Here is a 17,201-nt window from a genome sequence, read left to right as displayed (position 1 = left end):
ATAAGCGGGAAAATCGTTAAGAGTACAAAAGAGCATAGCATGTAAGTTGAATGATTGTTTTTCATTTGCATCATACACTTCAACGCCATCTACCCACAATGTTATCAGGTCTTCAATCAAAGGAGCCAGATAGGCGTCAATATCATTTCCAGGTTGTTTTGGACCAGCTATCATCATAGACAATAACATGTATTTTTGTTTCATGCACAACCACGGAGGAAGGTTGTCACGAACTATGATTGGTGGTCAAGTTACCAAAAGGATTCATTCCATCTGAAGCTAGCACAAGCCTTAGGTTTCTAGGCTCCTGTGCAAAAGTTGGATACAAGCAATCAAATGTCTTCCATTGTGTACAATCTGCGGGATGTCTGATCAGCCCAACGATTCTTCTTTCATCTACATGCCACCTTAAGTTTTTTGAATCCTGGGCACTAACAAACAATCGCTTAAACCTATGTATTATTGGAAAATACCAACAAACCTTTCCTATACGAGTACTAGTGGTGCTTGAACCTTCATTGCATTACCCATCGTTAGCCTTGTAACGTGAAACTCCACACGTGGGGCAGAATTGCATTTCCGCAAACTCATTTCTGTACAGAATGTAGTCATTCGGACATGCATGGATTCTTCAGTATTCCACATGATGTAAGCTCCATTGGAGCTTGTAGGCCTAGGATCTTCTTCATCAATGGATTCCTTTGCTTCTTGGAATATGAATGGCAGTGGAATGGAGAAAAGAAGAGAGAGAGGAGACGCCACTTCAAGGAGAAGATGAGTCTAGAAGAAGCTCACCACCATAGGAGGCCATGGATAAGAGCTTGAAGGAAGAAGGAGATGAATGAAGGGAGAGGGAGAGAAGAGCACGAAATTTTGCGCTCTAAATGAGCTCTGAAATCTGAAGTTTAATATTAAAATGATCAAAGTTGAAAAAAATGCACACACAAGGCCTCTATTTATAGCCTAAGTGTCACACAAAATTGGAGGGAAATTTGAATTTCTATTCAAATTTCACTTGAATTTGAAATTGAATTTGTGGAGCCAAACTTTGGAGCCAAAATTTCACTAATTATGATTAGTGAATTTTAGCTATGGTTCAGCCTACTAAATTCAAGATCAAGTCCAAGATTCTCCACTAAGTATGCTTAGGTGGCATGAGGCATGTAAAGCATGAAGCACATGCACAAAGTGTGACTATATGATGTGGCAATGAGGTGTAGCAAGCAAATGCTCACCTCCCCCTCTAAAATTTAATTGGATTGGGCTTCTCCCAATTCAATTAAATTTATTTTCCAACACACACATCAAATATTCACTTAATGCATGTGAAATTACAAAACTACCCCTAATACAAAAACTAGTCTAGGTACCCTAAAATACAAGGGTTGAAAAATCCTACATTTCTAGGGTACCTTACCTACATTATGGAGCCCTAAATACAAGGCCAAAAAATAATGAAACCTTAATCTAATATGTACTAAGATAAGTGGGCTCATACTTAGCCCATGAGCTCGAAATCTACCCTAAGGCTCATGAGAACCCTATGGCCTTCTCTTGCATCTCTGGCTCAATCTTCTTGGAGTCTTCTATCCAATGCCCTTGCGGGGTAGGATTGCATCACCATGTCAATGGGACATAATATCTTCTTTGTCTCGTAGTAACTCTTGGGTAAGTTGTTATCTTCAGGAAGCATATTTTTCAATAACAAAACCAACTTAGTGAATCTTTTGTCACTCAACCCAAATCTGGCCTTCAAGTTAACCAAAGCAAGCATAGCTGATAACCTACTGAAGCTTTTGCATCTAGCATACAATGGCTTCTGCGCATCTATTTCGAAATCATCATAAATATGTGCATGAAAATCCCGAAAGCCCTCTTGCCCTAGATCATGTATCATGTCTTCCATTCAATCTCTGCTTTCTACCTGAACCGGCTCAGGTTGAGATGTTGTTGTATGAGCATGCAATTCATCATGTCATATCCATTTTGTGTAAGTAGGACTAAACCCATCACATATCAGATGCGATCTAATGTCATTCAAGGACTGACGCCTCCCGTTGACACATTTAACACAAGGGCAAAAATACTTTGCATCTGAAGCTGGTGCATTTAGTTCGGCAAATGCCAAAAACTCTTCAATCCTGTTTTCATACGCTTCGCTTATGCGAGGTGTTGTAATCCAACTTTGATCCATGGTCTTTGTTCTATAATACTATCTACGTCATACTCAATGCATGCCAATATCTTTTTTTTGTCATTCAAAGGTGTGGTCCTATCCCATTCAAGAACTCTATTTTTTTACTCATTCTTATGTACAAGTTAAGTATGATATAGTAAATTTGGTTAAATTTTGGCAGCATTTCGCATTGGTCTCCAAGTGCACAAAATGTAATAGGTCATCTCGGTTGACCATGTTCAAGTATGCACCTGGAGAACAAAGCCATATGCAGTCAACCGAAACTTAATCAAATTCACCAAAACGCATGTAACATGTAACTGTGAATGGAGTAAAAAAAATAGATGCTCCCAAACTGTCCAAACGGACAATTCAAGATCCAATAAAGTGATTAATCCAAACTGTCTGTATTAATCCTTTTTTTGAATCTTGAACGGGAACCTAAGGCTCTCTCAACATGCACTACAAATTAATATTTAACAACTTACATATTGGTATAACTGTTTAGTAGCTTATGACCATAAGTATGACATACGTACCTGGAAAGATACGTGTAAGAATCCTAGATATGCGATGATGGGAGGGAGTAGAGCAACAGGTTATTACCACAAAATGGCCAAAAATTCCTTGTTTGCAATACAATTTCCTACAACCAATCATAAAAGAACCAATATTTATAACAAATGGACAAAATGTTAAACAATTAGAAGGTTCAAATTATAATAGCAAATGATAAGCATCTATTGGGCATCAGTTTTATTTGGGGCTATGACATGAGGTTTTGCTCTAGGACTGTTGTCCAACAACCAAGTTGATGTTGAGGTTTTTCTTAAAGCTAGTGAATGTTGTGGACTCACATGTTGTTCCTAGGAAGAAGAGGTTGTGGGTGTTGGTGAGTTCAGTTGTTGGAGGAATTGTTGTTTTGCTTTTTGTAATAGCTGCTTTGCTGCTTTCTCTCAAATGCAGGAAGAAGAAGAAAACGCAAAGAACAATGGAAAGTGTAGAATGGACGCTTTTATGTGTGTTCGGAGGGAGTTCACTTAGTAGAATGTCTGAAGGGATAACTTTTGCCTCTCTTGGTTCTTATGGTTATTTTGGCTTGACAATCCCTTTTGCCGATATACAATCAGCAACAAACAATTTTGATAGAAGTCTAATTATAGGGTCTGGTGGGTTTGGTATGGTTTACAAAGGGCTCAAAGACAACGTGAAGGTTGCAGTCAAGAGAGGCATGTCTGGATCCAGACAAGGGCTTCTAGAATTCCAAACCGAAATAACAATCTTTTCCAAAATTTGCCATCGCCATCTTGTTTCACTAGTTGGATATTGTGAAGAAAACTCAGAAATGATACTTGTCTATGAGTATATGGAAAAAGGTCCACTCAAAAAGCATCTATATGGCTCAGCAGGACAAGCATCTTTGTCTTGGAAGTAGTGGCTTGAGATATGCATTGGTGCAGCTAGAGGTCTCCACTATCTACACACTGGTTTCGTGCAAGGAATCATCCACTGTGACATCAAATCAACCAATATTTTTCTCGATGAAAACTATGTGGCCAAGGTTGTAGATTTTGGTATTTCAAGATCTGGACCTTGTCTCAATGAAACCCATGTGAGCACTGGTGTGAAAGGTAGTTTTGGTTATCTTGATCTGGAGTATTTTCGAAGGCAGCAGCTTACAGATAAGTCAGATGTTTACTCATTTGGGGTGGTGCTTTTTGAGGTTCTTTGTGTCGGACCTGCTATTGATCCACAACTTGATAGGGAATAGGTGAACTTAGCCGAATAGGCGCTTGAATGGCAGAAAAAGGGCATGCTGGAGCATATTATTGATCCCTATCTTGTTGGGAAGATAAAGCAAAGCTCTTTGAAGAAGTTTGGTGAAACAACAGAAAAACGTCTGGCTAAATATGATGTTGATAGGCCAACAATGGGTGCTGTATTGTGGAATTTGGAATATGCACTTCAGCTCCAAGAAAGTGAACAAGAAGGAGAGCCATATGATGATAGCAATGCTCAGGAAACAGTGAATGTGACAACTACAATAATTCCTGGGAGTCCTTCTAGTAACGTAATAAGAGAGGGAGATAATGGTAATGTTTATTCAGACATAAGTGCTACCGAAGTTTTTTCTCAACTAATGAACAGTGAAGGCAGATAGAGATAGAAATATCCTGCAAATAGAGGCTATTCTTGCTGATGCATAAAAAGTTTCACATGGAAATAAATGAGTACACAGATCACTAGATTGCCTCTTTGCCTTTGTTTTCCTTTTATTTTTCTTCATCCTTTCCTGTTATCATTTTGACTCAAATTCTTCCAAAGATTAAAAAACCATAATGCTTTTAGAGTAGGTAGACAAAGTCTAGATGTCACTCTATTTGCAAATCAGGTAGCAGAAGATGTAACAAATAGAAGAAATTGGGCTTTGAGTAGGGTTCTTGGAAAAGGATCTTGATAGAAAATATTTTGATGCTAAATGTATAGAAGGTGGATTTCCTGCTACTTTTTCTATGATTATGTATAACAACAAAAGTATATTATGATTTAGGAAAATTAGAAAATAAGGAGTTAGGGAAGGGGAATGTTTTCTATATTTGTAATTCTGTAACTGTGGTGGAGAGCTCATAAAGGTATCCAAGTTGGTTTAAAGGAAGTTAAGGTTTCACACCTTCACTTCACTGATGATTCAGATCTCTTCTTCGAGGAGTATAATGATCCCTTTGTGAATGTTTTATTTTTTATTATACTAAGTCCTAGTTTATGCAAACTATACATTACAAGAAACATTTAGAAGTGGGGTGTTCAAGTTATGAGTATGCTTCCTAACAAAAATATAGTATGTATTCTCAATCAAAATATCTCCATCAAAACCACAAATCTAGTACACAACAACAATTAAAAGGATTTGAATTAACATTGAAGAAGAAATTTCCACATTCAATCTAATGTAAACGACTTTAGACAGTTAAAAGTTGAGGAATAATACAGTACTTAAGTATTTGAGATAAAACTATTTGAAAAAAGAAATAAAGTCAATGAAAGTTAACATGAAGTAGTATGTTCAACCCCTGAATAGAGTGTGAAGCTCACTTTGGTAAAGGAACATCATATTATTAGATAAAATATTTCAATCACAAAAAATTCAAAGAATCACCGAAATTCTTCAATATATGGAGATGGAAGTTCTTCGTCTGTGGCAGGTCTCACCTCTGTACAAACCTGAGATATTGAGCACACTATCATAAGACAATAAGCGATACATGTTGGAACTACTACACTATTGCACTTAAACCTATTCATCACAAAAGTCATAACTGGTTACAAAAGCAATTTTTTCATGATTTGCTTAATTCCCTAATTTCCAATTAAGTTTTCTTGTGATTTTGATGTCTTCACTGAAAACCCATGCTACAATAGGCAAGTTTAATAAGCAGACTTGAACCTTATAATGCTCCTCAGTCCACATCGATACTAAAGTTCAGATCAATGCATGAAGATCCAGATTACAATCATTATAACTTTCATTGCAACTAAATGAATTGAAGAAATTAAAATAGGTGATTATAATAAACATCTAGTTTTACTTCTGATTATACTAAGTCATGAAGACTATTTATGTTTAATAATAAGTTTGATTAAGAGAGGACTAGCGGGTTTGAATGGTGATAACAAAATTCTTTTACAAGCTCTTGCGGCTGCTTCTCAAGGTTACAGGCTTATAGAACCCTCTTTTTTACTTTATCACACACACATATAGTCAAAGGAACAAAATACACACAACCACATGTGTGCACATGGACACGCAGTCACACACACACAATTATATTAAGTTGAAAGGCAACAATTAGTAATCCACAAGGAAAGCAACAGATGCAACTAACAAAGTAAAAATGAACAATTATCTTGGTATGTGAATACACCTCTCTCATTGTTACTGTTAATTATATTAAAATTTGTAGGCTTAAAGCATTTGGAAAGTCAACTTGTTAAACTTTGATAGGGAGCTAGTTTCTTTGTGTTTTGGATAAGGGGGTTGGGTGGGTTATGGATGGAGAGAAATATGTCTTTAGGAGTTTGGAGCATGGTCTACTACTCTGGTTTGAGTGTCAATTTGGTTGAAGCAAATTGAAAGCCTGGCTATATTGATTTTTTCCTATCAAGTCTGATTCTACTCACATTGTGTTGGATAGTTGAAGTGAGGATTAACATATATGAATTTGGGTATTCAATTCTAGAGCAAATTTGTCTCTACTCTCATAGATTTACTTGAATTATATTAAGTTCCTATTCTTTGTCTGCCTTTAATTGTAAACATTAGTTGTATACCACTTGCATTTTGTTAGATTGTACCATTTGCTAATTGTGAAGCTATGACTGTGTGTGTTTAGATTAGCTTGTTTTAGTTGACATTAGCTCTATTTTTTGGTTTTTTTAGCAATTTCTCAAGAGGTTTTATTTATTTATTTTAAAAAACAATTATTTCTCTTATTTTATGCTTCCCAAACACACATCTCTTGCATCATTTTGATTAGTTCTGGATCTAACAAATATTTGGCTTTATGAATTGGTTGTGATGCAAAGGTTGCTTTGGACATTCATAATCAGCGTGAAGAGAATCCAGATAAGTTTTATAACCAGCTATTTGGTGTCTAATAGGAACTCAATTTTTAATTGATTGTCTAGTTGTGTATTAATAGGAGGCTAGTTGTATGGTATAAGATTATTTTTATTCTTTTTGTTGGATGATATTGCCATATAAGATTGCTTTTTCTTTCAGTGAATGGAAATTTAATTACATTACATTAGTTTTAGCATAGTATTAAAATTAGCTCTTGGATTAATACATTATGAGTTTTAATATGTCTCAGTTATTATGACTAATATTTTAGTTTATGTATTGCAGAAGAGGTAGCAAAAATAGAGCATGAAGAAGAACCAAACAAGGAAGAAAGAAGAAGCTCAAAAAAGGGAAATGTACAAACCTCAGTACCTGAAGGACTACACAATGAAGTAAGGATGAGCTAGCACTGAATTTCTAGAAGCAGAATATCCCAATTATCACGGTTGTTAGATATTGTCTCCAATTAGCAATCCGTTTTGCAATTTATCTTTCCTCCAAGGCACTAGCTGCCAAAATCTGTTAAGACATTTCATCCACCATTGTATCAGAATATCTATAAATTTGTGAGGGATGTAATTGAATACATAGGCAATAATACAAAATCTCTTTCCTTTCCTTGCTCTGTTCTGGAGGTTCTAGGCCTCAAATCCTACAATTGCTTGTCATCTATCAGTGTGTCTATGTGGTTCTGTGTGTGTGTGTGTGTGACTCAGTGTCTTGTTCCACACTCGGGCAACCCTTATGGAGGCAAGCTAAAGGAAGAACAATTAAGTGTTCAAACTAGACCTAGGTCCTAAAATCATATTGTCAAACAATAACCAAAGTAACAAGCACAAAAATTAAAGAAGACAACAACAAAAAGCTTTCAACTGTGCATAGAAACATTAAAAAACTACAATGTTATAAACGTTACCTTTAATGGGGCTCAACTTCATGACAATGTGTGGCGGAGATGAGAACAGTATGTGAATGAATGAATGAAGCAATATAAGCAATGGAAATGAACATTACCTAAATGCGGCCTCAGCTTTGTCGGTGGTGACTACAGACGGAATAAGAAGCAACGCCGAAGCTCGGACCAAGTGGGATTTCAATGGCACTGTCTTTGTCGAAGACGATATGCTATGTAGCTGTGCTGCCTGCTCGAGCTCGTAAGCACCAAAGAGTTAGAAAGGAAAAATCACGTGCCCGCCATGTGAAACAATTTAGGATACAAAGACGGGTCTCAGTCAAGAACGTGGCAATAAAGTGGAACATCAGGTGTTCGCCACGTGTGACCAGTAAACATACAAAGACGGGTCTCAGGATAAGATCATCTTTGTATTTTATATGGGAAAATCACGTGTCCGCCACGTGAAACCACCAACGATACAAAGACGGGTCTTCCCACAAGACCGCCTTTGTATGCTAATGACGAAAATGACGTGTCACTGCACCTTGAAACCAGTAATGATACAACGATGAGTCTGCGGATAAGACCATCTTTTTATTTTAAAGGGTAAAATCACGTGGCCGCCACGTGAAACCACTAACGATACAAAGACAGTCTCACGACAAGACCGTCTTTGTATAGTAGTTGCGACAGTCACGTGTTAGGCACATGTAACCACTAATGATACAAAGACGGGTCTAACCACAAGATCGTCTTTGTATGTTAATCACATAATTACAATTTGACATGCCGAGAAACGATGTGGTTGTCTCCTTCTTAATTACGAATATGTCACCGCCTCACATTTTACGACGATTGCCAACAATCGTCGTCGAATCAGCGACGTAAAAAGCACGTTTTTTAGTAGTGTGGTGATGGTTTTGACTCTTTTTCTATTTCTTGTTCAATCTTGATAAATGCTGCAACTGATGCTTGTGAGTTGTAATAGATACTACTGGCTACTGTTGTTACTTTGCTTGCTATATTTCCACTTTAATCTTGATTTTTTAAGAGAAGACAGTCTTACACGTGATTTGGTGTTTGTGAACTAAATGACATATGGCAGTGCTATTCGACTATTCTACTTAAATGTAATTGTTATCATTCAACTTAATTTTAACTGCTATTGCTTTTATTATACTTGATTGGATGAAGATAAAGTTTTGCATTGGCTAATAAATTAATAATGCTAGGGGTTATCTATTTAGCGATTTCACTATTGTTAGCAAGTTAATATTATCTATCAATTACATTCTTAAATTCTACATCATTACAATCTTAAATAATCCACTGTTTGCAATTTAGGAATGTTCAAATATTTAATCCTAGCATAGTATTGGTTCCATTTCAAATATTTAATTATGACGTAGGACTTCCACTGGTAGTATTGATTCCATTCCAAATATTTAATCATGATGTAGGAATTCCACTGGGTGTATTGATGGTTCCATTTCAAAATTCTAATATTTAACCATGCTCATTAGTAATAAGTAGACACTCTTTTAATTGAGCTTTCACACCTAATTATTAATTAGGAGTTAAGTTAGTAGTTATTAATTATTTCTCATCTTTTCTTTGCTTTTTAATTTTGCAGTTGAACTTGGAGATGTCATCTACCACAGCCCCATCATCACAAGAAACGTTCACTCAAAATTCATCTCAAACTCAGACACATTAGAGTGAAAAGTGATCTAGCTTGGGGACATTCTAAAGTTGCTGAGGAGAATGAAAAAAACTATTCTATTGTATCTCTATTGTAATACAATTTTTAGGGGAGGTGGCATTAATAGGTTCAAGAATCACTTGGCTGGAGAAAAAGGGTAATGTGAACAATGTAAGAATGTGCCTGCAGATGTTCGATTTTAAATGAAGCAAAATCTTGATGAACGTAACACCAAGAGAAGTAAAGTCCGAGAAGAATATGTGTATAGTGGTCAATTTGGTAAAGATCGAATGAGAATAATTGTGGATGAAGTGCAAGAGCCAATAAGAGTATGTAATGTCAATCCACCTCAAAAGGGGAAGAACATCAATCGCTTAGGTCAGTATTTCATGCCTACAACAACCCCTAGAGCTCAACCTACCTTAAAGGGTGTGTTGCAAAGTAAGGAAGTCATAGAAAAGTGTGGCCTTGCCATTGCAAAGTGGATGATTGATGCTTCTGTGCCATTTAATGCAATTAATTAAGCATATTATCAACCTATGATTGATACTATTAGTAGCATGGGTCCAAGTTATGAAGGTCCAAATTTTCATAGAGTTTGTGGTTATTTGTTAAATAAATGGGTTGATGATGTGAGGAAGCTTGTTGATGGTTATCGAATTGTTTGGAAGCAAATTGGATGCACTCTTATGGCTGATGGGTGGACTGATTGTTGTAGGAGAACTTCAATTAATTTTCTAGTTTATTGTCCTAAAGGAACTGTTTTCTTAAGGTATGTAGATGCTTCTCATGTTTCCAAATCTGCTGAAATGTTGCATAAGCTTTTTAGGGAGAAGGTGTTATTAGTTGGGCCTGAGAATGTTGTTCACATAGTGACAAATAGTGCTGAAAATTATGTTGCTGCTGGTAGATTATTGGAAGTTGACTTTTCTAAGTTATATTGGTCTCCATGTGCTACACAATGCATTAATTTGATGTTGGATGACATAGGGAAATTAGAGGAAGTAAGTGAGATTGTGACACTTGCTTCAAAAATTACCAAGTATATTTACAATCATTGTTATTCATTATACTTGATGAAAAAATATACAGGTGGAAGAGATATACTTTGTCCAGCTCCAACTCTGTCTGCCACTAATTTCATTGTCTTGCAAAATATATTGGCTCATAAAGATGCACTAAGAGCCATGGTAACATCTAGAGATTGGACAAGCTCAGCTTATGCCAAAGAATCTAGGGCAAAAAAATTTGCGGAACAGATCTTAGACTCCAGGTTTTGGAAAAAAATGTGTTGATATTGTGAAGCTCATGGAGTCATTGGTTTGTGTTTTATATATTGTTGACGGCAAAGATAAACCTGCCATGGATTGTTTTTGCCAAGCTATGTATAAAGCCAAAGAGGAGATGATCATGAGGTTTTAGAAAAATAAGAAGGCAGAGCCTTACTTGAATATCTTGGATAGGCATTGGGATTTTAACTTTGTACAAGTATACATGTTGCCGATTATTGGTTAAATCCAGCTTGTCAATTCAATGAAGAATTTGCATAGCATATGTCCACAACATCTGGCCTTTTGGATGTCATTGAAAGGTGTGCTCATGGAGAACTTGATTTGTAGTCTAATTTGACAAGTGAAATGAGAATATTTAAAAATGCCGAGTTAGATTTTGGGAGACTAGTTGCTACACATGAACGGAATACGGTGATGCCAAGTAAGTTGATAACTTTTTTTTTTGTGATTCTTAATCTTTATTTTAGTTGACTGATGACATATTGATTTATTTTATCATATGTAATATTTTAGATGAATGGTGGGAATCTTATGGATGTAGTGCATCAAATTTGTAAAAGTTGGCTATTCGTGTTCTAAGTCAAACTTGTAGTGCTTCAAGTTGTGAACGAAATTGGAGTATATTTGAGCATATTCATTCAAATAAAAGAAATAGGTTAGAGCATCAAAAGCTTAATGATATTATTTATGTTCGTTACAACTTGAGGTTGCAACAAAGGTATTATTATATTCATTCTTTTTTTTTGTAATAAAAATAATATTTTTTCTTTTTTGATTGTATATTTTTTGTGCTTGGATTTTCTAATGTCTACTTATGATCAATTTGATTAAATTAGGAATTGTCTAAGGCATCAAAATTATGACCCAATTAATTTTTAAGCATTAGATGATCATTTTAATAGGATATTGGAGGAGTCACCACCATTCTTAACTAATAAAGAGGTGGAGGCTTTACATAATGACCTTACAAATATGTCCATCCAACCAATTTCTGATGACATTGGTATGTTTCTTTGTTACATTGTACTTATAATTTCATTGTCTGATATTTGGTATCACCATAGTAGTCAATCGTGCACGATAGTGCTGCGATCGTCCGGTTGCGGAGCGGCCCCTTACTGCTCCAAAGACACTCGTTGTGGAGCGCCTGGTTCTAGTGGCTGTCGCGACGCTATTAGCGGGGCAAATAGCGAAGAATCGCAGCAATTTGTGGGTTTTGCATGCGACCCTCATCGTCGTTGGACAAGGCGTTGCGACATTCACCGTTGCCAGCGACAGCTTCTGCTGCTTCCGTCATGCCGTCGTTGGCCTTTCACACACCCATCTGCGTTGTCTTCCTCCTCCATAGGGGCACTGCATGTTAGTGGGCTCGGTCTTGGGGTTTCATTTCTAGGTGTTCCTTTTATTTTTTCTCTTGTCTGTTTTGAGTTTTTGGGCCTCAATTTGAGTTCATTAGCTTTATTTTTCTATGTAAAACATAACATACTACTAATAAATAATAATAATAATAATAATAACAACAACAAATATAACAATATAATAAAATATAAAGAACTATTTAAAGTATATATAACATAATGAACTAAAGAATAATAATAATAAAGATATAATAGTTTTAAAAATTATAAAAAATATTTAAAGCATAATATAATTAACTAATAAATTATATAATGAATAATATGTGATATAATAAATTAATAATTAATAACAAAATTTCTAAATAATTTAATAATAAGTAATATACGTAATAACTAAAAAAAGAATAGCAGTCATCCTACTACCTGTATCCCGCTATAGCGTTTTTTGGAGGTGGCTGCTTCGCGCCGCCATATGCTATTTAACTACTATGGGTATCACTTGATGTGAATTGTTAAATTCTTTTTTTATCATTAACGATGTTGTCATAGTTCAATTAAATTTGGATTAGGATGATGATGAAGATGGTGCACAAGACAACACTATGGACAATGATGATGATGCCCAAGAAAACACTATGCAAAATGTGAATATGTGAATATAAATGAAAGCAATATTGATGAAGCTTCTCATTTCTTGTGAATGAAGAAAAACCACCGGTTGATCCAACTTCGGCTCCTTGAGTATAGATTCCGGATTTATGTCTTCTTTAATGTTATTTATGAGCTTATGTTTATTTATAAATCATTAGCTGTTTATGTGTCTTCAGCTTATTTATGGACTTGTTACAAACATTGTCATTTAGGATATATTAGGTATTTTATCATCACAATGATTTTAAATTTGGAGTACGGATTGGTTAAATTATGTTTGCTTTTAACACGAAAATGTCACTAATTTTGGGTCATTTACGTGCGTGCATTATTTTTGGTTCATATGCAGCGTGCTTTTTAGCTGATGACATACTCACGCAGAGTTCTTCTGAAGCACTTTGGTATTTTGCCAACTCAGCAATCACCTCCGATGCACTTAGACAGTATATACTCCATCTTTTGGGGATTGTTAAAATGCTTTGGGTATTTGTGGCTTTGTGCTTCTTCCTTGCTTATATTATTCCATGATGACTTATATGAAGTTATGTAGCGTAGGCTCTAGGATTTGAATTTTTCCCTTCATTTAATTTCGGATGGGTTTTATGCTACACTACTTTTGGATATTAGAGAAAATGGAGTGAACTAGTCACTTTTGAATTCACATTTGTTTTCAGTATTTTGTGTATTTTGGGTCACGTTTTTTTTTTAGAACCGTAAATTATAGCAAGTATCCTGCTGCTGAAATCGAAGTTCTTGGTTGGACAGAACTTCATTTCGTATTTACACTACATTTGTTTTACTAGCTTGCTAATAGTCTAATAACTTGCTAATGTGGTTGTGGTTTCATATATGAAATGCTGTGGATGTGTGATTATTTAAAATGGTTTGATTCTGTTCTTCGGTAGTTTAAACCAAAGCTGTGTGGATTTAGTTTGCTAATATCATGAACTCCGATATTATCTAAAGCCTGATAATAGAGTCTCATTCTGTGTGTTTAAAGAAGGTATTATGATGTTTTCCACTATTGCGTTTCAGTTTTGTCTGATCAATTTTAGCCACCAAGGGTGGGAAGAAAAGAATGATATATTGGTAACTGATTTGGTGTGAGAGTAAGAGTGTGACAAGAAATTAATATTTATCATTTAGTTTTCAAATCCAAATATATTCCACAAGGGAACTTTTTGGGGGCTCGGTTGGGCCATAACCTAAGTTTAATTTGGGGTAGCATCCATGCTTCATGAGTTGTCGTCAATGAAGTCTCGAGATGGTGGTTTGGAAATGCTTATAAAATAAATGTCTGAAACAATCCTTGGTTGAGAGATAAAAACTCTTTCAATTTTAAATTTTGTTGAAGGTTTAGAGCACTTGCTTGTTAGTGATCTCATTGATGAGGCTGAGGTTACTGTACTTGCACTTCTTGCTCTAAAATGGATTGGTCTCGTGAAGTCACAAAATGTGGTTATTAATTAGTTTGCAAGCAATTAGTTTATGCTCTGTATCATATCAATCCTAATTACACCGAGTTTGGTTCTATTGTGGCAATTTGTAGAACTTAGTATGTCAAAATGTCATGGTTTGTTTTTATCATGAGGCAAGATAACTAAGTTGCTTTTGCAAGGTCATCTAAATTTCATGCTAGTCATTAATTTTTTGAGTATTTATCATATTGTATTGATTTTAGGCTTAAATATGTTTTTGGTCCTTGATATATATTCAATTTTTGCATTTGTTTCCTGATAAATTTTTCATTTGAATCAGGTTTCTAATATTTGAAAATTTTTGTCCGAGGTCCTTGTCATTAGTCGAAATCTGTTATTTGCTTACGTGACCGTTAACCTGACATGTAGGCATGCAACATGTAGTGTCACGTGTAATTTTTGTCTAAGTGGGATTACACGTAGGATTTAAAAAAAAAAGGTTAAAACGATGTTGTATTATTTTTGTGTTTCTACATTGTTAGATTTTTTGTCTTTTAAAATGACGGTCAATATTTTTTCTTTTTCTTTTTCTTACTTTTTTTTCTTTTTCCTGTTTTGTCCCTTTCTACTTTCTCCTATCTGTCTCCATTACCCTTTATCCTCCTCATCCCACCAGTGTGCAACCGATGGTGAACAAAATTAAGAAAACATCAAACCACAAAATTGAGAAAACAAAAACACTGATTTGAACATATCTCCAAAAAAAAACCTAAAATCCCCCCAAAAAAACATCAAACCACAACAATAGTAACAACAAATCTGAATATGAACCAAGAAAAGAAAAATCGATTTTGTTTGGTGGGCTTCACTAGGTTCGTAGTTGGACTTCATGGGGGGTTTCATGATGGGGTTTGCTCTGAGTTCATGGTGAGGCTTGTTGGGTTTTGCAATGGCGGTGGTGCTGGAGATCACAATAGTTGTGTTTCTTGATTGCGCTTGACTGCGAATTCGATAGGAAGGTTTTGAGTGAGGTTGTGGTTAGGGTTGTTGTGGTTTTGGGGGTGGTGGTTGTTAATTTGTTGGCAAGTATATCAATTTGTCACAAGTAATAAAATAAAAAGGAAGTATGAGTGTCGAGTCCACATGAACTTTGTTTGTACTTAGATTGATGCAAAGCCAATTTTCAAGGAATAGAAGAGATAAGGAATGAATAATTGTAGATGCAAAATTTAAAGAAAGTAAGGGATAAGAAGGATAAAAAATTTAAAATAGAAGATAAAGAGAGGTAGGAGATAAGATAAAAATTTCAAGAGATAAGAGATTTAAAGATAAAAAAGTAGAAGATAAAATAGATAAGAGATTTTAAGGTAAAAGATAATAAAAGTAGAAGATAAAGATAATGATAATAAGTTTGAATGCTTAAAGATAATTCAGAATTTAAAATATGTTGGGTCCTAGCATGCCAAAACTACCTGTGATAATTTTTCTCTATTTAATGTTATCTCAGATTTCACCCACATCTATTATGATACTCTATTTTTGGTTCCTCTCATGAAGAACCTAATTTATCTTCTCTCCCAAATTCCCTTGCAAAGATAAAATAGTAAATCACATTAAGAATAAAAATGCATGAAATATGCTAAACAAACATCACTCTATTCCTAGCAATGATTTCATTTAGATATCGTTTCCCAGTTCTTTAGAAAATAACCATTTTCCAATGCATTACTTCCTAAACAATGCATGAGTATGGGTGATCAGACCATAATCAGCAACAATAAAGGAGAGAAAAGAACAATAAAAACTGGAATTGCATTAAATAGATAGTAAGGAAGAGTTACATTACAAGAGGTTGGTCTGCTAGGCTCCCAACAATGGAGGTTTAGTCTCTCGTAGTCATGAGAGACTTTACACTTTAGGGGTTGATATGGATAGAAGAAGGGGATGAATAAAGGAAGAGAAGGAGGAATAGCTATAGAAGGAAGATTTCCTCTATTAGAGATGCTCAGGCTTTGGATGTATTTATTAGAGAGTTTTGAGTCTCGGTGTGTCTTTCTCCTTTGCTTCCTACTCTTTTTGTAGGCCTAAGGTAGCTTAAAATTAACGCGACATCATGCTAAGTAGGCCTTCTAGGATTAGCGAATATGGCGGTGATCACGTGCTTACCGCAGGATTCGCACTAAGTGTGTCTTTGGGCTTCTTTGTGAGTTTTCTTCGTGCTAAGCTTGTGCTGATCCAATCTTCGACTTTTTCTTCAAGGCTTTTTCTTCAAGTTTTTTCATCAATTTTTCCTCAAAAGCACTTATTTCATTCTTTTGTATCCTTGATGTGTCATTATTTTCTCCTATTTCTTAACCCTTTTTATCATCATTTTAATTACTGATTAACCTTAATTATCAAATTAATCATGCAGTTTTATCATTTGGGCCTACTTGACTAATTTTGTGTTTTTAATTTGATTTCAGGAGAATTATAAGCAATTGGGCTTGAATCCAAAATTGGGCTTGAACTTGAAAAGAGCAGACAATTTTATTTTATCAAATTTTATCTTATCCAGATTTTATTTCATCTAGATTTTATTTTGTCCAGATTTTATTTCATCCAATCTTATCTTATCTTGTCCAGATTTTATTTTATTTCGTTTATGGGTTTGGAATTAAAATAGATTTGTAAGCTTTGGGGCTGAGGACCTATATAACAGCACCAGGGTTTTAGTTTACAGAATTTTTGGAGAAGAGAATAATTCTAGGGTTTTAGAATTCCAGTTTTTACTGTTCATGTGCATTGTTCACGTAGAATAAAATTTGTTTTCTACAATTTCGTTTTTGCTTCAATCTACAATTTTGTTTTCTACTTATTAATGGAAGGCTAAGTCTCCAGCGTTATTTTCTCTTGAGGATCAAGCACAACTCTCTTTGAGGTTTTGTTATTACTATTGAATTCTGATAAGTTTTTCCTCTTCACCAATTACTCTGCATTTGTTGTTATTAATCCATGCATGCTTAGTGCTTGATTATTTGTCTCTGCGCTTAATTTACGTTCATGCTTAATGATCAGTTTCGTTCATGATTAATTGGTGTATGTGTTG

The 17,201-nt window shown here is 35.1% G+C and overlaps 1 pseudogene; it reads left to right on the top strand.

Annotated features, from left to right (window-relative positions):
• The first annotated feature begins 2,990 nt into the window (after nucleotides 1-2,990).
• LOC114397096 lies at nucleotides 2,991-4,373 on the top strand (annotated as a pseudogene).
• The last annotated feature ends 12,828 nt before the right edge of the window (nucleotides 4,374-17,201 follow it).

The sequence above is a fragment of the Glycine soja genome, chromosome 18 (assembly GCF_004193775.1).
Source record: "Glycine soja cultivar W05 chromosome 18, ASM419377v2, whole genome shotgun sequence".
In the NCBI taxonomy this organism is placed as follows: Eukaryota; Viridiplantae; Streptophyta; class Magnoliopsida; order Fabales; family Fabaceae; genus Glycine; species Glycine soja.
The sequence above is the reverse complement of the archived record's forward strand: the minus strand, read 5'-3'. Positions and strand labels throughout refer to the sequence as shown.